Source organism: Cyprinodon tularosa, unplaced genomic scaffold (assembly GCF_016077235.1).
Source record: "Cyprinodon tularosa strain WSP-4 unplaced genomic scaffold, ASM1607723v1 ctg408, whole genome shotgun sequence".
NCBI classification, from domain to species: Eukaryota; Metazoa; Chordata; class Actinopteri; order Cyprinodontiformes; family Cyprinodontidae; genus Cyprinodon; species Cyprinodon tularosa.
The window spans coordinates 173,865-198,039 of record NW_024039128.1 but is presented as its reverse complement, the minus strand read 5'-3'; the positions used below and the strand labels follow the sequence as shown (position 1 = coordinate 198,039).

At 39.9% G+C, this 24,175-nt stretch overlaps 1 protein-coding gene across 2 annotated transcripts in view; it reads right to left on the bottom strand.

Moving 5' to 3' along the window:
* Window positions 1–24,175, bottom strand: part of kcnh3 (potassium voltage-gated channel, subfamily H (eag-related), member 3) — a 138,320-nt gene that overhangs the window by 94,034 nt on the left and 20,111 nt on the right. The gene's annotated exons all lie outside the window — the stretch shown is intronic.

Below are 24,175 nucleotides of genomic sequence, written 5' to 3'. Positions count from 1 at the left end.
TTAACTGTATTTACATTTCAATGTGATTTACTGGGAATTACGAAACTCACCTGGAAGCACAAGTATGTATTACACGTAGTATGAAACAAAGCAGTCCTTAATTCAGAAAGATTTTAAAAAAACATTTAGTTTTTAATATTTTCTTTCAAATACAATAAAAAATGCTCTGCAGGCTTCTGTACCCCCTGTACTCCAGTGCCCCTAAATAAAGTCCAGGGCTTCCTTTTACCAAAGAAAGCAAAATTATTACAGAAGGAGTCACATTTTATGCTTATTTATATTACAAGCTCAGCTGCTCTGTGAAGGCTCATTAGATAACACACTGCAAAATAAGTCAATAATTCTTAAAATAAGTTTAATTGCCCTGAATTTGAAAGGATAAATAAGATTATCTTCCAATAGACTGAGTGTTTTTGCCCTCAAAGAAGATGATTAGATATTATGCAGTTGAACTGAGATTATTTTAAATGAGAACCATTGTATTCCATTGGTGAAATGTCTCACTCAAATCAAGCTAAAGTATTTTATGAATTTATTTTAAGGAATATTGACTTCATTTTTTACGGTGCACAGCAGACAGAGTGGGGCTGGTTTAAAAATGGACAGAAAAATATTTAAATCCATGCACATTTTCTTCCACTTCACAGTTAATCCCAACTTTGTGCTGATCTATCACATTAAGGTAGATGTAACATCACAAAATGTTCACATAACTTCCTAAGAGATCTGCAGCGTTCAAACAGATGCTCACTTAAAGGGCTGGGGACAGTGATCATACTGAAAGATCCAACAGGAGAACAAATCTGTCTACGGTTCATGACAGCGTTTAGAGAAAATGCTTGTGTGGAAGGAAATGCAAAAATTTTCATTTTCTAAAAGGGCATTGAAGGAGAGAACAATTCCAGTTCTGGTGGCTGAATAACAACAGATTCCCACCTGTTCCTTTTTCCTCCGTTAAAGAAAATGTGGAGCCGTTCACCAAACGAACGTCCAATCAGCGTTGGCTTTGAGGCGGGTTGAGGTGTGACGCAACGGGAAGCGCGACAGTTCAGTCTAAAGAACATGGCGGCTTCAGCCGATGAAACTAGCGTTAGCGTGGCTATCAAGCAAGTTTTATCGGAATTACAGAGTATTTCTTCACTGAAAGAAGAGCAAAACACTGCTCTGGAGGCTTTTCTCAGAGGAAAAGATGTTTTTGCTCTTCTCCCGACTGGTTTCGGCAAGAGTTTGATCTATCAATTGGCTCCTCTTCGTCATCGCTCTGTTAGTACGTCATATGCTTCGTTGATCTGATTGGTTTATTTGGCCCGTCTATCACCAACATAGGCCAATCAGCTAACCAATATTTTCGCCCCTTCCCAAAATTACTTCAACGGAAGGTTTCCAGATGGATATGCGGAGCAAATCCATCTGGCGGAGTCAGGTTAGCACACTAATAACAGCAAACCAAAAATACTGCATATTTGCACCATATATATTTAACGCCCTGAACTTCCAGATCAATGAGTTTATTTTATTTTTTTTGCACACCATGTTTTTTCTCTCACAATGTTTACATTTGATCACTGCCACACTTTAAGAAATGGAAATGTTGTGAAAACTGTACAAAACAAAACTTAAGCTTTTCTGATTTTTTAATTTTAGAGTTAGGGAACAATAAATTATGTCTAAGTCTCTAAATCTAATTTGTGAGCTAAACTGCATTGGCACCGTGTTTGGAAGAATTTTATAATTTTTGATAATAAACAGAAATGATCTTCAGTAGGAGAAGTATTCAGTATGGGTCTGAGCTTCACATATTCTAAATAAGGAGTGCTAAACTGGTTATGCAAAATAAAATAAATATAATTGTGGATGGAACAGGATGGATATGTTGATCAACAAAGACTACATGTGCGTCTGAGAAGACAGGCAACCTGGTGTGTTTCCCACATGTTAAAATTAGCATACTGCATGTTCTACTGGCTGTTTGAGAGCGTCTATAGCCTTGGGAGATTTTTATTTTATTTAACCTTTATTTTACCAGGAAGTCCCTTGAGATAAAATCTCTTTTTCGAGGGAGACCTGGCCAAGAGGCAGCAGTACAGTAAGACATATAAAAACACAGGACAACATAATAAAATCAATCATAAACTAGACTCTAGAATAACAGTTACAATTCTCTGTGCAAGCAGTTTTCAGTAGTGATTTAAAATGCTGTAGTGGAATAAGAGTTCGTAATTGCAGGGAGTTTTGAATATTGTGCCACGACCATGGTGCTGCAAGATAAAGCAGATAAAGCTCTAAGCTATGGAGATGGATGTCATAATGATAAAAAAATGCCCATATCAGATGATTGAAATTGATTTAGGTTTCTGAAATAAGGATGATGCGGTGAAATCAATAACTGCTTCATTTCTCTGCATTGTTTGACCAGTTAAGATCATTTATGGTCTGAGGTCCGAGCTCCGCCCTGCTCCTGACAGGAGGAGGGAGCCAAGAGGAAAAATTAATTTTGAGGGATTTTTTGTTCTCTGTTGTTTACAGATCTTTTCTGAATAATGGCAGCCAACTTAGGTGGTTTTCTTTTCTTCCTTCTAAATGCTGAATAAATAGACTTAAAAAAAGGTTTATTGTCGTTTTGTATACAATGAGTGCATACAAATGATATGACGTTGCTTTGAACTTCCAACAGTGAAAAGAACATTATCATTTAAAGTTCAGCAGTGATCAGCATGAAAAACCAGTTTAAAATAAGGATGCAAACGGGCATTAATATGGAAAGGTTTAGTACAGCACAAAAATATGGTGCAAAATGCCATTTTTCATAATGCTATTTATATAATTATAAAATTATAAGCACAAGTTAGAGTTCAACAGTTCATCAGTGTGATGGCGGTGGGGAAGAAGCTGTAGCAGAACCTGCTGGTCCTGCATTGAATGCTGTGAAGCCTCTTCCCAGAGGGCAGCAGGGAGAACAGTCCATGGTGGGGGGGTGAGGGGACATTGATGATGTCACGGGCTCGGGACACGCAGCGCTGGGATGAAATGTCTTTAATGGAGGGAAGAGGAGCCCCCATGATCCTCTCTGCTGTTCTCACCACTCTTCTCGTGTTCTTCTAAATAGTTGCCTCTTATGTGGTACTAGACTGATAAATAACAGTAAAAACATCATAAACCCAACACTAAGATTAAAGAATCAGAAAAGCTTAAGTTTCAAATCGGTATTTCCAATGAAGTTCAGATTGAAAGTGACAACGGGAGAGATATTTCAGCTGCCAGACCTTAAAATAAGAAGCATCAGCAGAAAAGGGCTTTGATGGCAACTCATCTGGGAAAAATCACAAAAATATCATCTGTGTGCTTCAAGTGCAAAAGGGAGGAAGATTAGATCCCTTTCTTTGGGCCTTCAGGCCTGAACCAACCGCTTGCGTACAACTTTTTAATCTCCGGTCCAATTTTCTGATCCATGTCACACTGATTGTGTAGAGAGATGCTCCGACTAGTCAGGGTGAGCACATCTGTGCAGATTTTTTTTTTTATTTCTGTCGTGATAAACACGTGTTCATGCAACCTGTGTTTATCCAAGCTGGACTTCCATCCTCCAGGTCCCTGAGTGAAGCACTAGTATCAGCTCACCCAGTCCTCTGGATCTCACCAATACAACTCAAGCAGACCGTCTCTCCAACCAGCGTTCATGGACTGAACCAACTTCATCTATCTCCACTCCACCACCAGCTTCAGGCCTGCAGGGAAACATCCCTGTTCTTATACTCCTGCATATCAAAGCAAAATTCTGCGCTATGTTTCCTGCCGAGGTCTGAGCGCCAAAGACTAAAGTAATTGTATTGATAAAATTCCTTAAAATATATATTTTTTTCAGGTGAGTTTTTCAGATTGAAGTGTTTTATAATGTTTTTTGTTCTCTGCATTCATATGAATATACTGGTGTTACAACTTAGTATACGTTTGATTGGTTTTTGGTATACAGTACGTCTATTTTATAGCCCCCCCCACCCCACCCCCCGCCCCGGAGAAAACTCCACCAGCCGCTACTGATTATGAGTTCTGAATTACATTTCTTTCTAATTCAAGTAATACAAATTATATCCAGTAACTGCAGGAATATGGAGATCTGATATTACAGGGGGTCAATATAACCTCAATGTTAATTACTTCATTTTAATATACAAAGATGTTTTCATCTTTAATTTTTATTTCCATCAGCCCCTTATCACCTTCCTTAACTTGGTATGATCCAATCAACGGGTTTCTCCACCTAGAGTTCATCATTCGCTGTACTGTAGATGGCCTTGCTAGCAAAAAATCGATGTAAAGCTAAAAAGAGCCCCAAACAGTAAACAGACAATCATTTTTCATCATTGTTTAACTTTGAATAAATCTAAATGGTGGACTTATCTGTACAGTTAGGGTTAGGGATGCACGATATTGGGATTTTGGCCGATATCCGATATGCCGATATTTTAAAACTCATGTAGCCGATAACCGATATCGATACCGATGTTAAAGCTGGACAAAAATAAGTAGTCATTGAAAATAGCAGTTTTGTTATCCATTTCTGACACTTTGAAAAATAATAAACTCAAATATATTTTCATATGCTGATATCAAATTGATTTTTAAAAACGCGGTATCGATCTATTTTACTTTCAAAATCTCGTGAAATTTCATCTTTCTGTTACAAACTCTCGTGATATTTTGCAAATTCTTGTGAGATTTTGTTAGTAAAATAGATCGATACCGCGTCAATCTATAAACATATAAAAATATGGCAACATTTGGTGAATTTTCGGGGGATTTCGTAGCATAACAATGACATATAGCAATATTTCATTAGTAAAAGAGATTGATATGGTGTTTTTAAATGGCAATATATCAGCATATGAAGATATTGGGATACTTTAATGTATCGATATTTTTTCCCTCGTCTTTAGAAGTTTTTAAGTCTGTAAAAAAGAAGTTTTTGAGGAAGAAGAAGAAGTAGTATTTTTTTTTTTTTTTAGACTTTAGAAACTCAGAAGCTGATCAAATATCGGGTTAAATATCGGTGGGGTGGCCGATGTCCGATATTCAGTTTTAAGGCCGATACCGATAGGGGGCCCATTATATCGTGCATCCCTAGTTAGGGTTGTTGAAGATTCATTTCTTTTTCTTTTGTTTTTTGTTTTAAATAACTGGTACATCTGTTTATTTCTCTATCTGTTTACTCTTCTGTGTGGGTCAGCCTAAATAGACCTAATTCTTATGCTGCCGTGTGGCCACAGCGAGTCCTGCATCATCTTATATGCTGATGCTGCAGGTTGAGAATGAATGCTGCCTCGGTTGCTTTGGGAGGGAAACATGCTGATTGACTGGTTGGAGAATTTTGTTTCTCTTATTTTATTTATTCATTTTTGCTATTTACATACTATAAAAAATTTCACTCACTCAGCCTGTTTCCCCTGCAAGGCCACACAATTCCCCTGAGTGAGGGAGTTTTTGTAGGCCAGACATACCTTCTTCCGATAACAAGCCAGATTCTTTCTCAAGGTTTATTCATAACATGTTACTGTTTTGACTTTGACTACTTTCCATTATTGTAAGTAAGGGGGAACGAACGCAGCTCAGATCAGAACAGGGCTGATTACCCTGCAATCAGTGGCGGCTAGTGAAAAATATTTTTGGTGGGGCTGATAAAGCCTAGTGTATGTCTCCAACTAATCCGGAATAAGAATTCAAATAAACAATTGGACAATACATACAATTTAACAGTAATGATTTAATTTACTATATAATAACAGTGATGATTTGGGTCACTGTGACGGGGTTCTTTGGCCTCCAATAATCCAGGCTCAGTCGGGTTACCGGTGTTGGTGATTTATTGTGCTCAAAAACTCAAAACAGGGAGCAAAAGAAACTAAACATGTACAAGATCCTCTGGGCCTCAGCCTCCCTCCAGTTACCAGCAATGTAACAAAGAAACAGAAAACAAAAATTGCCGCTTTTCTTCCCACAGCCCTCATTAAATAGTTTAAGCCCCTCACCTCAGGCTCTCTTATTTCTGATTTCTTCTCATTAATCAGTTTTGTCCATATATTACCTCCATAAACAATTGATGTACAAAAACAAATAATTTTTACAACTTAATTCTTTTACACAGATTCATTGACTTATTCAATTACACCAAACTGGGTTTGAACCCAGCAAAGACGCAGCCAGACTGAAGATGACAAGTCCCCGTAGCATAAACACGTACATACCCACACACGCACACACACACACACGGCTAACCCCACTGAAATATTAAGTGTGCACCCTCAATATGCCAGCAGGTAACCAGGAACAGCTTGTGTGTTTTACGTTCATGGAGCTACTGGGCTCAGCGCGAGTGTATTGGTCCTCACAAGCACAGTATAACAGGAATGTGTGTGTGGCACGCAAAGTTAGAGAGGTTGTTTTAAGCGACGAGCTGGATTCGTCACAGTCACAATAACCATGACATGAAATGTTCATATCCTACAACAGGGATGTTCTTCTGGCAAACGGGTAGATAAATAAGGATCTCACCGAATTTGGTGGAAGCTGCATCTCGTTCGTTACGTTCGCCATCGTCCCTCTAATTGTCTGCACCTGCGCTTGGGTTCAGAAGCCTGTTAAAGCGCAGTATTTTCAGAGCCCCAAGACCAAAAAGTTCTGAGACGCTGATTGGCCATTAAATTCACCTAGCAATAGTACATGATTGGCAGATTCTCTGCAAATGTGGGTCAGTCTGATCAGCGCCCCCAGAACAGAGACGGTAGGAGTCTGTCTGTGGAACTCCACAAATTAATGACAGTAGGTAGGGAAATGTAGTTTATATAATTTGTTTTGCTTATAGGTACACAGTCTAGAGAGTAAAACTGACATTTATGAGTTAATTTCTAAAAATATATTTTACGTTTCTCTCTTCTTATCAGGGAGGGCGGTGCCCCAGCGCCACCTATGGGCCGGCCGGCACTGCCTGCAATAATAATGTAACTGTTCTCTCTTTGCAAAGATAAAATAAAGTGCAGACTGACAGAAATCCATCGAAATCTGTTTATTTAACTGGGGTGAAAAGTTGGAAAAAGTTATATTTTTTTCCCGCGACAGTATGCAGAAGCTCCCTGCTTTTTCAGTGTGTTCTTCCCCTGAAATTACCGAACACACAAGGGCCTGATAGAAGAGGAGATCTTCTTTTGCAATATGTGCTTGTATCAATGATTTTCTTAAACATGAAAGGAATAAATTCAGATAACGCTTAACCATGTTTCCTCCTTTGTGTACAGTGTACACTATCTGAGTAACTCCATCGGATCTGGACCACGTAAAAAGGGTTCTACAACAACAGGGTAGCTCTTTCATGATCTGGCCTGTTTGCTCCTCCCTAATTAGTAATTCCTCTCACCTGTCGTTTTCCCTCTCTGCCTCAATTATAATTTATTCCTCTCACCTGTTTCCTCTGGTTTAAATTCAGTTCTCCCTGAGCATTTAGGGCCAGATCATTTCTTGCCTTTCTGTTAGTCTGTTCAGTTTTAGTTCATGGTTCTTGTCCTGGATCCTAGCAGCCAGTGGAAAGAGGGTTTTAGTGTTTGTCTCGTCTCCTGGTCGTCCACTGTTCCTCCCCCGCGGAGTCCTCTGGGTTTTTGGCTCATTATGTGGGGAGGTTCAGTTTTTATCCAGTAAGCCTGGCTCCAGGGAGGAGACCAGTTTAAAGTCCTGCTTCAAGTTCCGGTTCTACGTCCTGTCTCGGCTACCCTCTTCCACTGTGCCTGCCTGTCTGCTCCTGATCCTGTCTGCTCCTGTGCATGACCACCTGGTCATGCTTCTGGTCCCAGTCAGATTTTAAACCCTCTTGGGAGTCTGTGGATGCCTGGAAGTCTGGATCCTGCCACCTGTTTCTGTTTCTGCCTGATCTCGATTCTGTCCCTGTCTGTTCCTGTCTGTTCTAGATCCTTGACCAGGATCGGCTTCCAGCATGTCCTCTGGAACTGCAGCACTTGGGACATTCTTGGTCTGGACTTTTAAACCAGAGTGTCTGAGATTGGGCGGTGCCCCGCCTCCCCATCCTGCAGTGTCCGCTTTAGTTTTTGTTTAATAAACCTTTTTGAACTTTCCTACTGACTGTCTCTCCTTGAATACTGGGTCCATCTGTCCTCGCTTCATGACAAGCTGCAGATCTGGGTCGCCTGTAACAGCATCAATAGGCCTCTCTTTGCCACCTTACATGACACCTGACATGACGAGTCAAAAACACACAAACTAAAAAATAAAAATAAACCCATTCTGGAGAATTTCAGAACAGCTGTCCACTCCAGGACCATCAGCATACCTCGATCGCTACCTCAGAGTTTCAGGAAAAGGTAGAATCGTTCAACAGGGTCTTCATAACAGGTAGAGGGATGGAATTATGGATGTTTAGATAGACTCGCACTTCAACTGCAGTAAAATAGTCGCTGCTTCAGAGCTTTGTAACCAAAGCATCACTCATGGAACAGATCACGGCTAAAACAACCAGATCCTGCTGATATGAGGCTTTATTTAACTTACCACCTCAACCCTACATCTCAGGTAAGTTTTATAAACTTACTTCTTTACCTTTATGTATTATATAAAGAATTAACTCCCTAGGTACTTTAATCCACTGATAATTTTTGTCTTATAAATAAACAGCTTAACAACAGAACTCGTTATTGTCCAGCGAAGATGAGGAAGAGACATTTAAAAAAAAGCTCAACAGTTTGGAGTTTCCTGGGCAGAGGTAACAAATGACGGCTGGATTCCAGCTTCTTGTTCTCTAGTCTGGCGGCTGTTTGAGTCGTGTGTGTCATAAAGCAGAGGGAGTTCAATAACAATAGTTAATTGTGTATATGTGGCACCAGCTGGCTCTGCCTGATTGTCTCAATCATCTCCTAACAGCAAGAGCACTGCAGGACTTTATGTAGGTGGAGGTTAATTAACTGAGGGCTGACATCCGTTGTTTATTAAAATATATGACATGATATACGGCGCCTCAGAGGGCAGCATTTAGACCCCACACTTAGGCTTATTGGTGCGTCATCAAACACTGCATCTGATATGGAAACAGTAACTGCAAAAGTCACACATTTTCCTTTTTTATGATTGTAAAAGCTTCTTCAAATGGAAACTGAAACCCTGGTTAGATTTCCTCTTCCTTCTATCCTATTGTTTTATGAACCCATTTAGTCTTAAGTTTCTGAGGTAACCATGGTAACTGTAAGGCCATAGTACGCTTACTAAGAACATATACAGTATTACCTCCACCTGCATGTCAAAGTGCTGCTCCACTGAGTTTATTTAACCTTAAGATTTAAAACCTTCCTGGATTTCGACAAACAGGATGTTAAGTTATGACCTTCAGGGAATCACTGAGAAACTCCTGAAAATGGAGATAAAAAGAATTTATGTCACACTAAATGCATGCAAAAAAAAAAAAAAAAAAACTAGGTACAAAGTTGTGTTGTTTCTTTGAAGCAAAGTTGGGATGGACTTCTTGGAGCGCGGCTCAGTTCCAGTTTCTTTTTAGCAGCATCCTTCTTTTTGATCTAAACAATTAACCTGAATCAGGGTTAATTGGCTTCTCTACTGTCTTCTATATGGAGGACCAACTCTGCCATATTTAAAAATAAACACAGAAGTAAATAAATGCTCAATAAATATATAAGCATACAATTATTGCCAACAAAAATACAATCAACAAATAAATGTAAGTAGAAATTAAATTATTGGGCTGGCCGGCCGGGGTTGTCCCCCCCCTTATTTATTCATTTATTTATTTATTTTAATTTTTATTATTATTATCATAATTTTTATATATATATATATTTTTTTTGTGGATGGACAGGATGGGGGGAGGGTGATGGTGGTGTCGGCCCTGGGCCCTGCTGGCTGGTGGGTCCTGCTGCCGGTCCCTGGCCCCCGGGCTACGGTGGTGAGACTGGTGGTGAAGCGTGTTGGTTAGCATTTTACTACATCGGTCGAATCTACAGGAGGAGAATCTGATGTTGAGTCTGAAGTCATTAGAACGCGAGTAGGGACTTTGCCAAATACAACAAAAAATCGCCATCATAGCCAGCGGTCCTTCACACACGGCTATGCCGAGAGAGGGCCGCTGCAGACGGGCTGCCGTTAGCTTCGGAGCTCCGCTGGTGCCGTGGTCCTCTCAAGTTCGGAACATTTTCTTTTAAATTACTCATTAAATCTGTGAATGGGCCATATGGTGATGCTTAAAAGTATAATGTTCTCGCCTCAAATATCTTAAACCGTACTTTTATTGAACAACAGCAACAGAAAAGAGAACATTTAACTTAGTAGTCTGAGCTCTGTGAGTTAAGAAGATGGACCGCCAACCAATGAGCAGATGTTGACTCTCTAGGACACGCCCCCTCTTCATTTACATAATGAGGCAGAAATGCATAGAGAAATGTAAAAAGGGAAGGAGGAAATGAGGGCAGGCAGAAATGTAAAAAAATTTATAAAGGACAAAAAATAAATGAGGTAAATATTACAAATGCAAATAAATAAAGAAGCTAATTAAAAGAGTTATATACATTTATGTCTCTCTGTATAATTTAATTTCTACTTACATTTATTTGTTGATTGTGTTTTTGTTGGCAATTGATTGTATGCTTATATATTTATTGAGCATTTATTTATTTCTGTATTTATTTTAAATATGGCAGAGTTGGTCCTCCATACCCTTAGGCAAGGCAAATTTATTTGTATGGCACAATTCAGTACAAAGACAATGCAAAGTGCTTTACATGATTAAAATATAGGAAAATAAAACAGAATCAGAGCAAGTAGGAAAAAAAATAAATTAAATGAAATAAAAAATGCAAAAACAAAAAAGAATATTAAAAACATTTGGACTAAAGAAAATAAAAAAGCTGAACTAATGATGTTTCAGTTGAACTGTTTAACTAGAACAGTGGAATGCAATCCTAAACAAATATGTTTTTAGTCTTGATTTAAAGGAACTCAGGCTTTCTGCACTTTTACAGTTTTCTGGAAGTTTGTTCCAGATAAGTGGAGCATAGGAACTAAATGTGAATGGTTGTTTGTCCTGTTTGTCTCTGTGTTGCCCTGCGATGGACTGGTGACCTGTGCAGGGTGGACTCAGCCTCTCGCCCATTGACTGCTGGAGATAGGCACCAGCACCCCTCGTGACCCCACTTGGGATAAGCGTGCAAGAAAATGGATGAAACTGAACCAAAAAATTTGCCTGGTGAGACCATTCTGATCTCGCAAGCTTTCAAGGTTTCACTCGCAGATCAGTCTGGAGACTCTCCGTTAAAGAAAATTTGGAGCCGTTCACCAAACGAACGTCCAATCAGCGTTGGCTTTGAGGCGGGTTGAGGTGTGACGTAACGAAAAGCGCGACAGTTCAGTCTAAAGAACATGGCGGCTTCAGCCGATGAAACTAGCGTTAGCGTGGCTATCGAGCAAGTTTTATCGGAATTACAGAGTATTTCTTCACTGAAAGAAGAGCAAAACACTGCTCTGGAGGCTTTCCTCAGAGGAAAAGATGTTTTTGCTCTTCTCCCGACTGGTTTCAGCAAGAGTAGCCTGGCTTGTGGTTGTGTTTTCGTCGTCGCTCTGTTAGTACGTCATATGCTTCGTTGATCTGATTGGTTTATTTGGCCCGTCTATCACCAACATAGGCCAATCAGCTAACCAGTATTTTCGCCCCCTCCCAAAATTACTTCAACGGAAGGTTTCCAGATGGATATGCGGAGCAAATCCATCTGGCGGAGTCAGGTTACCAAAAAATAGGTTCAGAGCAAAAATTGTGGAGATTTGTATTTGGTTGAATATCTCTATGTAGAAACTTTTTTATTTTCCTTTAAAAGTTGCTCATGATAATTATAATTGAAGCATTTGTTTAATGTTTGGGTTAGTCCCTTGAAACAGACGTTCAGTGTCAGTTCCTCATCAGTTGTGGCGTCTAGCTTGTCCTAAACCTCTGAATAACTTCTGCGTCACTTATCAAGAACTTCTTTCCAACGCATATGAACCTATCCGACGTGTTCTAGACGACGCTCCCCTGAGGAGCAGCGGTCCTCCTGAGGGGATCAGCTCTGACTGATGCCTCATAATGTCCATGAAATTATGCTTGTACATCTATAAAATATTTGCTGTTTCATTATAATTGGTCTGAATTGGTTAAAAATCTGTTAATTTTCGGACTATTAGCCGCACCTGAATATAAGCCACAGAAGCTAAATTGCATGATTTGTACATATACAAGCCGCACCAGGCTATAAGCTGCAGGTTTTTTTATGTTTAATTACCATATAGTTCGTGCACAGAGAGGATTGTCGGGAAAGAGGCAACTGTTTGGGGAAGCTCCTATTTATTAACATTTCAACACAACTTGCATTATGCATTTCTACCCGTACGTTTGTTTTCCATAATGAGGGTGTCCCATAAACTGTCTTGCGCTCGCAATGTCCGTTTTTCTCACTGTCGTTCTGTCTTGTACCACTCGCGGTAGAAGTCTTCTTCCGGAGGACCTCCGCATTCCCGCGCGCGCGGCTACCATACGTGTGTGTTGAAGCAAATGTGACGTCAACATGGTAGATGGTAAAATCCATAGATTTAGGTATTACCCTAGTAATACCTAAGTCCATAGATAAGCCGCATTGTTATATAAGCCCCAAGGTCGAAAAATTGGGAAAAAGTCGCAGCTTATAGTCCGAAAATTACGGTAATAGATTTTTTTAGATTTTAGGTTTTTCACCTACATGACTGGAACGACAAAAACTATGGTGACCCTCATATAAAAATGAAGATGGATCAGCTAAAATTAAGACTCTCTGAGTGAAATCTAGTTTCAAAGTAGAGACTCTCCCTTTCAAGTGGGGAATCGTGCAGTTTGTTGTGAATTGCACAATATAGATTGAATTGAATTAAACCAGACTTGACTAAATTTAACAGTGCTGGCTGATCTCACCTTAATAATTTTAATGAGTGACATTTTCTTCAACCAATCAGATTACAGATTTACCAGCTCGAGGGCTTTTCCCTACATCAGCATTTTCTGTCCTCTGATTGATTAGTTAGAGCAAAAGGTTTATAGCCAAGTTAAGCTAGGAAATAATCCATTAAGGCCGGATAAACTTTGTTTTGTAACAATGTATGTTTTGTAACAAATGTATGTACTGTACAATGTTTTAAAAAGATCACTTATTGTTAGGCTTAACATCCATTGTTGCAAATTGACGTCAATTGGACGTCAAAGTAATACATTTTTAACTGTTTTTAAAGAGATAGTAAATGAACCGTGGCTAACTGCTAATGTGGCTAATGTTACATCATGAACACACACACACAAGTTGGGAAATTGTCAAATTGTCTTGTGTATTCCTGCAAGAAAAATAAAGAGGTCCAAATGACCTGTATTTATTTTTTTCTTCTAAAGTTATATAGGATTGTATATTTGTAATATGGGGTAATAATTAGATGTCTTTCAGTTAAACTAAGGGTTTGAACTCCTACAACCCCCCTCACGCACAGACGCTGCTGTTTTGTAATGGCAGCGTCTCTAATTACCAATTGATGTCATTAAAGTTTAAAATGTCACCTCTATAATCACGGAAAAATTAATATCGGCTAAAACCAACAATGTTTTTTGTGCAATTTAACATTCTTTAATTGGAATACTTGAATACAACAGTATAATTACAAACATCCAGCTAAAGCCTTACAAAATAGAGAATGTAGACAAGAGAATGGGCCACAAAATTCTGATTGGCGTATCTCTAATTGGTGCAGTTCTAAATGTTGCAGTTCTAATTGACTCTTGCTAACAGACTCTGTACCTCCACAGAGTGATCAAACAAGAAAATAAATAGGGAAAAAGTTTCTTGGATATCTATCTGTTTTAATGACCTAATCTATGTGTTAATCTGTGACCTTTTAGGTCCTGATAGGTGGTTCTAAGTATCTCTAAGCAGAATTAGTCAATCTTTCACCTTAATGTTAAGCACTGCACATAAAACAACTGGTCAAACTGCTGCTTTCTGGAAAATATTAAATCTAACATGATAACAGAAATCTGCATAATAGACACGCAGGAAGATGAGGTCCAAGGATCACACAGCAGCTTTCTCAGCACAACCTACTGCTTGGTAGATCAGGAATGAAGGGGAACATTTTGAAACTGAGTGGGCAGATTTTCTGAGGATTCTCAGTCATCCATGGTCATGGTCAAGCTTGAAAAAGTTCAGTTCATAGTTCAGAAAAAATAGAGCAGAGCCGAGCTCAATTTGTGGCAGTGTTGTGACACTTCTGGTTGGCAGGTCAGGCAGCCCACGGCGTAGTACTGGCATCTGCCACTAGAGATTGTCAGACCTGGCTGGTGCAGCTGGGCTAACGTTAGCCCTGTTTGCGGTTAGTCTCAGAGGTCCGCTGGTTGCCATGGTCCTTTCAACATTGGAACTTTTTTCAAATTTCGCACTAAATTAGTAAAGGGCCATATAGTGAAGCTTAAAGTATAATGTTCTCGCCTTAAATGATACAAAACTTACATTTATTGAACAGAAAAGAGAACTCTTAACTTAATACTCTGAGCTCTGTGAGCGCTAACCTGGAAGCTGCTGCTGCTGCAGTGCATGCTGGGACAGCTGTCAATCTGGAGAACGGACAAGTCTGTTCTGATGCATGCTGGGTAAAGAGGGAGGGACCAGAACAAAATCCGGGAACTTTGTTCGTTCTCGGTCTGCTGTTCTCATGAATTGGAACAGCACTAGGGCTTAGGCTGATGACGTTTCACGAGCACACGAGAACGCACAAGTATTGCAGGCTAACAAAAGAAGCCAAATGACCCTCATTCCAAAGGGGTGGACCCGTTCATTCCAATTTGCATGTTTTCTAAACGAAAACAAGGCCTTGTTGGGCTACTGTATAAAGCCTGTAACTCAACGCTATTTCTGACATTTTGAACTGAAAAAGCTTCCTTGATGGGAAGAGAAACATCTTCAAACTTGGAAACAAAGTCCAGTGGATTGATTTTTAACATCTTTGAAATGACTGACGCAGAATGACGGAGAATCTTCACCAGCCTATGTTAAAAGTAAATGAGGCAGATATCAGCCTCTGTGGTCTTCCATGTTTCCCCTTTCTTATACCAGTTTGTATTTCTATCCATATTGTGCTCAAATTTCTGGCACCTTGAGTTTCTGAGCTTACGGCTCAGCAAGTAGGTCACACAGATTGGTAAAAAATGAAATAACTTCTGCAGCTAAAAGGCGACATGTTGAACCAAATCAGAGAGCCTGGGAAAATAGGGCGACTTGATGCAGGTGGTGTTGCTTTTTTTCTTACAAGATAGAAAGAAACACTTTATCTGGGGTTGATTGTAAAATCTCCCCCCTCTTCAATTCAATTCAGTTCAATTTATTTCTATAGCGCCAATTCATAACACATGTTATCTCTACGCACTTTATAGAAACAATTCAACTAGATTATGCAGTCAGATTGATTCAAAGTTTTCTTTCTAAGGAAAACCAGCTGATTGCATCGACTCTTTGACTCTTCAGCAATCCCTCACACTGAGCATGCTTGTAGCGACAGTGGAGAGGAAAAACTCCCTTTGAACAGGAAGAAACCTCCAGCAGAACCAGGCTCAGTGTGAGCGGCCATCTGCTGAGGCCGACTGGGGTTCAAGGAGACAGAAGCAGACATAGAAAAAGAGTCAGAGTAGACCATGGACATTTAATCATTCAACGATAGGTTTACACACCTGAATTATCAGCTGTATTATGGTTCATTAACTTTTCTTTGTCAATTTTCTTTGTTTTTGGATTCAAAACTGGAGCCTTTCTTTATCCTTTCCAGTGACAAACAGAGAGAGCAGCTGCTCTTTGCTGCCTATGTAATCTTATCTGCTCTGCTTGTAACCCTCAAATATCATTGCACAGGTCTCAGTGTGGGAGAAAGACAGAGAGGAGCAGAACTGCTGCCGATGAGATGTTATTTAGTTCAATTAAAGTGAGCCGGGGAAATTTCTCAAATACTAAGATTTCATGATGGAAGTTCAAATTCAGGGAAAACAGACTAAACACAACAAGTTGGGAAAACATTTAAAGTAAATCAAAAACTCAGAAACAGTTTAAGGCAATTTTCCTGAAGGAGAAATTCAAAGAGGATCCAGAGCATCTCCCAGTGCTCCATCTGTGCAGAGGTTAGACAGGGTCAGACAGACATCTTACATCACTTAAAATACCCTGAGGCCTGGAAAGCTGTGCTTTAACACACGATCTGAACTTTGACTAAATAGTCTCTTACCGAAAGCCTGATAGCCTTATGAAAAACTGTGAGAAGCTTTTAAAATAAAAAGATGGTTAAGAAATTTGCTTGTTTTACTTTTATACGGCTGCAGAAAACATATACTTTGAAAAATGGAAGAAAGTTAAGTCTGGAAGTCATGAAGGATACAATATGTATGACAATAAGTTTATTCCTGTTCCTGTTTGGCTGTCATTCCATCCTGGACACTAATATCAGTTCTACTGCTGCCATCAACACTTCTGTTTATAGATGTTGGAGTCCTGCCTTTTTCCAGTGTGGTCCTGTTTCTCTGACTATGACTAACTGGATGTGCTCTCTTCATCCTCTGACATGGGAGCTGGCTCGGAGCTCATGTGCCTGGCTGTGTGTTTCTTGGACGGGGGTGGCCTGTGGTGCTGCCCATTTGTGACTAGGGATGGGGATCGTTAATATTTATTGATATCGATACTCCTTATCGATCCGAGTCTTTATCGATACCACTATCGATACTTTTCTGTTATGTGTTGGAAAGACGGTGCGACAATATGTTTTTAACAGACAGAAAGGAAGTGGGAAAAAAATTATTTGAAGAAATGTCCTATATTTTGAAGAAAATTTCTTCTTTTGGTTTAAAAAAATATATAAATTTTCACAATTGTTGGTTAATGTATTGTCTACTGTCACTTTTCATCATGTTTTTAGTGATTAGGAGAATATTTAGCAAATAAATAATTCTATTTTAAATTAAATGTAATTTTTAATAATTGTTGGCATCAGTAGTTTAATTATATATTCTAAAATAATTAGAGCAATATACAACTGTATTACTCGTGTTTCTTGCCAAAAACTCAATTTCCCTTTTCTTTACGTTACACTTGAACGCATCATGATAACCTAATTGTCGTTTTACTGAGCCAATCTGAACACATCATCACGCAGCACGTCTGAAACTTTATTTACTTTTCAAGCTAACTAGCTTGTATGCTGCCGGTTACAACACGGATTTCACAATGACTATTTTTAACTGACCGGACAAGCTACAAAGTCTGTGTGCGCTTCTACCAGCGGTACTCTGAGTGGATGATGAAGACGGGCCTGACTGTGGTGCGGCGGCAGGAGGAGGAGGAGGAGGAGTCTTTTCAACCCGGAGACAGTCGAAGGTACTGCATTTGGCCTTTATTTCATGCACAATACTAATGTGCTTTGCCATTGAGGTTGTGTTCCCCCCTTTACAAGAGATGATTTTGCAACATAAGTTGCATTTCGCTTCTTCTTTATCTTTGAGCTTGGTAAAATGAAGCTAAACTTTAGACCTTTTCGTCCGTTCAGCCATCCTCGAGTGGCGAGTGAAGTTAACTGCCAAACTTCACTTGTTTTACTTTTAATATCTGTTTGCTTACAATTTCATTCCAAAACATCGGTGAACATGCTGCAGCGATTGGATTGATTAGATTTAAATGCTGTGACGCGACTCGAGGGACACGCAATTATGTTACATGACCTCCGGGAGAAAAAAAAAAAAACGACCAGACTCGATATGGGTATGGATAAGCCCAAACGTTACTGATTTTCGGGTTTTGAAAAAAGTGGAACCGGGTCCTTGATAGAACCGGGTTTCGATGCCCATCCCTATTTGTAACAGTTGCCTTTTGTATCTATGCTTCTTGTTCTATGTCTGCTTTTGTCTCCTTGAACCCCAGTCGGCCTCAGCAGCTGAAGAGTCAATGAGTTGATGCAATCAGCTGGTTTTCCTTAGATAGAAAAATTTGAATTAATCTGACTGGATGATCTGGTGAACTGGAGAGTGCCTTGAAATCGCATGTGTTGTGAATTGGTGCTGTATAGGTAAACTGTATTAAATTGAATTATACTGGAAATGTTTTCCATGTGGCACAGTGGAGGCACCGTCAGCATCTGGGAGCTTTTTTTCCCCGACAGAAACAATTCAGGTTGTGTTGTTGGGACAAGTCGTGGCTGACTGGAAACAATTCAGCAGGCATCCCTCTGGGCTGACTGTCCGTATGTCTGACTACTTTTTATTACTTGCTAATGTTGATATGTTTACCATTTGAAAGCCCCTATTAGAACCCAATAACTTTCACTTAGTCCTAAGATTTTGAAGAAAGTTATGCTTAGAACTGGATATTAAGGCTATTTTTGTTTCAGGGTGCATGTTAAAATAATACAGAAGTAGGTTGAGTAATCTCTATGCCTATGGAGTCAATGATGAGCCCAGAATTTAACATGAAGTACCTTTTTGAATATACAGAACATGCCTAATGTATCAACATTGATGCAAATAAATTATGTAATTTATCTTATATAAAATGGATGTTTTTATTAAATTTTTCTGCCTGTTCAATGACATCTCTAATTTGAAAACTTAGAATTTTCTGTCAATTTCATGGTCCAGGCTTCAAAGGGTTAAAAGGAAATCTTTAAAACAACAGCTCACAGGTTGAAAAAATTATTAAAGATATTTTTCCAAGTCTTTCACTGAGTCCTTTCGGATGCTCTGCTTTGCATAAATGAGTCCTCCTCTCTCTGTATTCAGAGGTACAAGAGCGAAACACTAAATCCTCTAAACATCTCCAGGCAGCAGGAGCTGATGAAGGTTAGTCAATGTTGTTCAGTCTGAGATAAATACAGCTTAGAAAATACAAGTAATGAATGCAGCTCTATGGGGATAAAAATGTACTTATTGCCTCTAGATTCCAGCAGCTGATGATGTATGAGAACTCAAGCCCATTAATAAGTTTATTAGCAGAAGCAGCTCCCGCACCCCCTCTGCTCTACTCTAATGACATCAATAATATTAAAAGCTTCAATGTGACCTTCTATACACACTAAAGGCATGAACACTCCGGCTGCGTACCACTTTTAAATCTCTGATCCGATTTTTTTCCATGTCACACTGACTGCATACAGAGAGGCTCCGACTAGGCAGGTTGAGGAGATCTGTGCAGATTTTTTTCACTTCTGCCTATGTGCTGTACAGAAATAAAAAATAAATCCCCAAGTTTGAATTGGACAGATTGTGAAAAGTTATACAAAAAATGATGTAGCTTTAAAGTAAAGCCCCTTTTAATCAGTCTGTGCAGCAACTCAAACCAGGTCAATCAATATAACAAACGTCACAAAGCGGTTATTGCTGCGTTTTTCTTTTCTTTAGATGTAGATCTTATTATGTTTTGTAATATGTCAACATTCCCTATCTATTCTGGTTAGAAAACTTTGAACCAATCTTACTAGATGATCCTGTTGACTTGTCTCTGTATGATTTCTTCAATCATTGTACGCAGCTACAGCTCTAACTGGTCACACCGTACGTCTAAAAACCAGGTGTGTTTTTTTTTGTGTCGAAAGCCCTACAAAGAAAAGGCGACGACGTATTTGGACAAAGACATGGCTGAGCAAACATGGCTACTACCGTTTTCAATATGTATTCTTGAGCGTTCTTGTGACACGTCATCAGCCTCAGCCCGAGCACTGTTCCAATTGCCAAGAACGCCAGACCGAGAACGTACCAAATTCCCGGATGTTCTTCTGGCCCCTCCCTCTTTACCCAGCATGCATGAGAGAAGACTTGTCAATTCTTGAGATTGACAGCTGTCCCAGCATGCACTGCAGCAGCAGCGGCTTTCAATGGGGCGCTCTATTGAAAGTTAAAAGTTCTCTTTTCTGTTGCTGTTGTTCAATAAAAGTACATTTTAAGATCAATTGAGGCGAGAATGTTATACTTTAAAGCTTCACTATATTATCAATTTACGGATTTAATGTGTAATTAACTAACAAGCCCTAACCACAGCCCTCTCTTGGCATAGCCGTGTGTGAAGGACCACTGGCTCTGATGGTGATTTTTTTTTGCTTTGCTTGGCAAAATGTTCATTTGATTTGTGTTTATCTGACTGTGTTAATTAATATTCCCCGACTAAATGTAAAAAGTCTGAATTTATTATTAAGAGACTATTAATAACAGGAGGTGAAATGCAGCTCTAGACGAGCTGAGCTTGTGGTGAAGTCATCAGTACGCTTCTGTTCCAATTGACCCAGATTTATACTGCGTGCTCCTGTTCTCACCAAGTCCAGACTTGACGAGAACACGAGTATTGACTGGCGTTCTCGTGAATTTAGAAACGGGGTTTGAGAAGAACTTCATTTCACTCAGACCCCGCCATGCTTCTGGGTTTTCCTCTGAGAGGAAGAAGAAGAAGAATCCTTGTTTGCCCACAGAGTGATTTGCCCACAACCACCTTACAATGGCCGACTGAATTTCAAACATGTTTGATTTTCTCCCAACCTTGATTCCTGATGGGGAGGTGGTCGCGAGAGGCTGATCGCCCCTCATTACCCCTTGTACACTAAACGACGCTGGAGAATTCTCGCACGACTGAAGAATCGGCCCGAAAAGGGCAAAAAGTCGTACAGCGTACGCCCGGCTTTAAGTGACTTGAGACGACATGTGCTGTGAATTGGCACAATATAAATAAAGTGGATTGAATTGATTTATCTTGGAACTTCCAACCACAAAGCGGTCAGAATATTTTCCACCACCTCATCCACACCAGGATGGAGACTAAACAGAGTTTTCAGGACAGCTAGAAAGTCCATAACACAGAAAGTCTTTTTGAAGGTAGTTCTAAAACACAGAAGCATGTAAGACACGTTTGGTTGCAGACAGATTCCTCTCTGCTCCTAATTAACTCACATATTCTCCGTAGGCAGCTGAAGTATGGCTCTCGTCTTCACTCAGCGACGGCGTTACTGCATCTCAAAATGAGGAGGCCGTGTGTTATCCTTGAGTGAATGTTTACAGTGCGGCGTGTGCTTTTCATTTAGAGAAATCATCTGCATTCATCAAAAGCTCAAACTGACAGACCTGCTTGTTTAATCAGGACGAGATGTACAGTCAGAGAAGAGTGGTTAAAATGATTAATAGATGGTTAATTGATGTTTGCTTATAGCCTGGAAGCTGAAGGGCGAAGTGCTGTTCATCCCCTGCAGCAAATACTTATCATACAGCTCAGCCTGTGTCTCATATTCAAAATGCTATTGAAAGTTTCATTGGTATAATTTGCATTCTTCAGAATCATAATGCAGCTGCTTTTTATCCTGCCTGCCTCAGGCGGTTTACTCTCTGCAAGGTGGTGCAGCTGGGTTAGCCTGTTTGACATAAAGTCGATAAGGTTTCTCATGCTTTTTAAATATTTTATCTATATATGGCCTTTTTTAGCTTTAAAATATGTAAATTTTAAAATATCTCACCTTTTAAAGCCTGTGGGCTACATACTGTCGAAAAGTACTTTCTTTAGAAAAGCGCCTCAAGGTGCAGTTACTGCACCAGGTGTCCAACACCAACTGCTTTGATTACACAGTAAAGAGAAAACTATAAAAATGCACTCAGTTAGAATTACTCTGCTAACCTAGAAATGGTAGCTATAGTTATAAGAGGATTATTAGCGTCTTTTTGATCACTGATAAGTATTCATGTCCCCTTTCATTCTTATCACATAAAAAACATAAAATTCATTTTATTTAGGGGTCAAAAAGCAGTACATCGTATTAAAATTGAAAAACAAAGATTTATTTATTTCATAATTGTTCTAAACAACTAAGTGTTTATTCGCTACCAGATAACCTGGTTCCATTCTTTGTTAAACTTTTGTTGCAATTATTCCAATTAGTCTTTTAGGGTTTATCTCTATGGCAGCTTTGCAGATCCAGTGATCATTTTCTCTCCATATTCAGAGTGAATGAAAACATCAATTCCTGCTACAGATTAATAATACTGGACCATTCTGTCATGAATGTTCTGATCTTGATCAGAGCATCCTTGATCGGAGGATGTTCTTTTTTTTTCCGAGTGGATCATCAAAATAACTGGTCCTCCTAGATCTCAATCATTCTGGTGATACATTTACTTAAGGCCGTCCTACCTGCTGGTCCCCATTTTAACTTATGGTGGTGAGTCTGACATACTGGAAAAATTGTAAATCCTCTTTTAGCAATGGGCTCATGCACGCTCTTGCATGCTTTTAATAGGCGCTCCCTCTTTTAAGCGTGTACAGGGTTGTGCATGTGCATTTCTTTTTAAAAGTGGAGAGGGCGGGTCTTTTAAAAAATTCACGAAAATCCTCCACTAAAAGTTTAAAATTTTAATTATAGCCTAAATTTCATGTTTTTGGTTGTTTCCAGATAAAAGTTGTTGGTGAAATTCCAATATTTACAGTACAAACAGAGAAATGACAGACACCCACATAGATCACAGTTTTATCAAAGTTCTTTTAGCTGCAGATGTTCAACTGATAGAAAATTATACACCTTTCCCACTGGCCGAAAAACTCATTTAAACCTGGGAACAATCCGCCTTTAGTGAAAGCGGGAACAGCTCACTGACGCGTGTCTACCCGGGTCAAACGACTCGGCAAGTGATCCGCGTAAAAATCTTCTCCGCTCTGATCGGAATGCTGTGGGAACACCAGAGCTGGGTTGACCTGCTTACATGATAACATTGCACACATCGTACGGACGTCAACACACTGCATCAGTCGCTTCTGATCTAACAAGCAGAAACGACTCTGTTTCCATTCGATAAACATAGAGCAGCTTTGGTGAGAGGGATTCTGACAGATAATAGAGAGAAACAATAAAGCACACTGACCACGCCCTGGCATGATGCCCTCCATTGTTTACTTCCCTGATTTCTGTCGCTCTGATGACATCATCAACACTAACCCAGCATGTTGATGTCACCAGACACGCAGCAACGGGGGAGACAGAGGGGTTAAACCAGCTGTTTTTGCCAGTGGGAGGGAGCCAGATGCTAATCGTTAGCGGGTCGATCCATGTTTGAAAAACACGCGTTAATCTGCTTTTTTCAGTGGCAAAGAGGCTTTTACATATCGATTATCTACAGAACCTCCCCAGATGGAGCCCAGGTTAATTTGACAAATACAATGAACGTACCCCTCCTCTTCCAGGCTCCAGACCACGTGACACAGAGCAACCTGGGGGGGATCCTGGGTGCAGACACAGAGATGTCCCAGGATCCCCCCACAGACTTACAACTAGGGATGTAAATAATAATCGTTTTGTATCGATGCATCGATCCAAAAGCCGACGATCCGATGCATCGATACGTCTGCAAGATAATCGATTCATGTTTTTTTTTTTCCTCCGGTCTATTTTTATCCAGTTGCTCCTGGGCGTAATTCTTCCTCCCGTGCTGCGGTGCCGCTAAACCTATTTTGCCCTCCTACCTTGCTTCCTGGTTATACTCTTACAGCAGTGTGTTGCAGTGAGCTTTACACAGACATTTTTGATTTATGCTCAATATTAAAGCGTGGTCTGAGCTACACGCTGTGGGTCTAGATACGGCCGAGGCGGTGAGGAAGTGGGGACGAGTTTAGTCCGACGACGGAGGGACATGAGGGCCAAAAAGAGCGGAGATCCAGCTGGAAAAAGGGTCCCAGCGTTCTCGCGCACCTCGCTCTTCTAGCGGGTCAGACTTCACGAGTTGTTTTCCGCAATTTCGGTCATAAAAACAAAACAAGCCGGCCTCCTGTCTGCTGCACTGTTTGCGGTCAGCTACAATCTGGGAGAGGAGCAGCGGAGCGTCTGTCAAGGGAGCGTTGACGTCGACACACTGGAGCCTTCTTCTTCTTCTTTTTTTTAATGGCGGTTGGCAAACAACTTATAGGTGCATTACCCCCACCTTCCAGAATGGAGTATGGACCAGACAAACTATTATATTCTCCCTAAAATACCCGTTCTTCTTAGAAAATTAAAAACACTCCCAAAAACTACATCCCCAGATTACCTTTGAAACAATTCCCTTATATCTAGTTTATTTTTATTCCTGTCCAACTCTCTACACAACATCTCT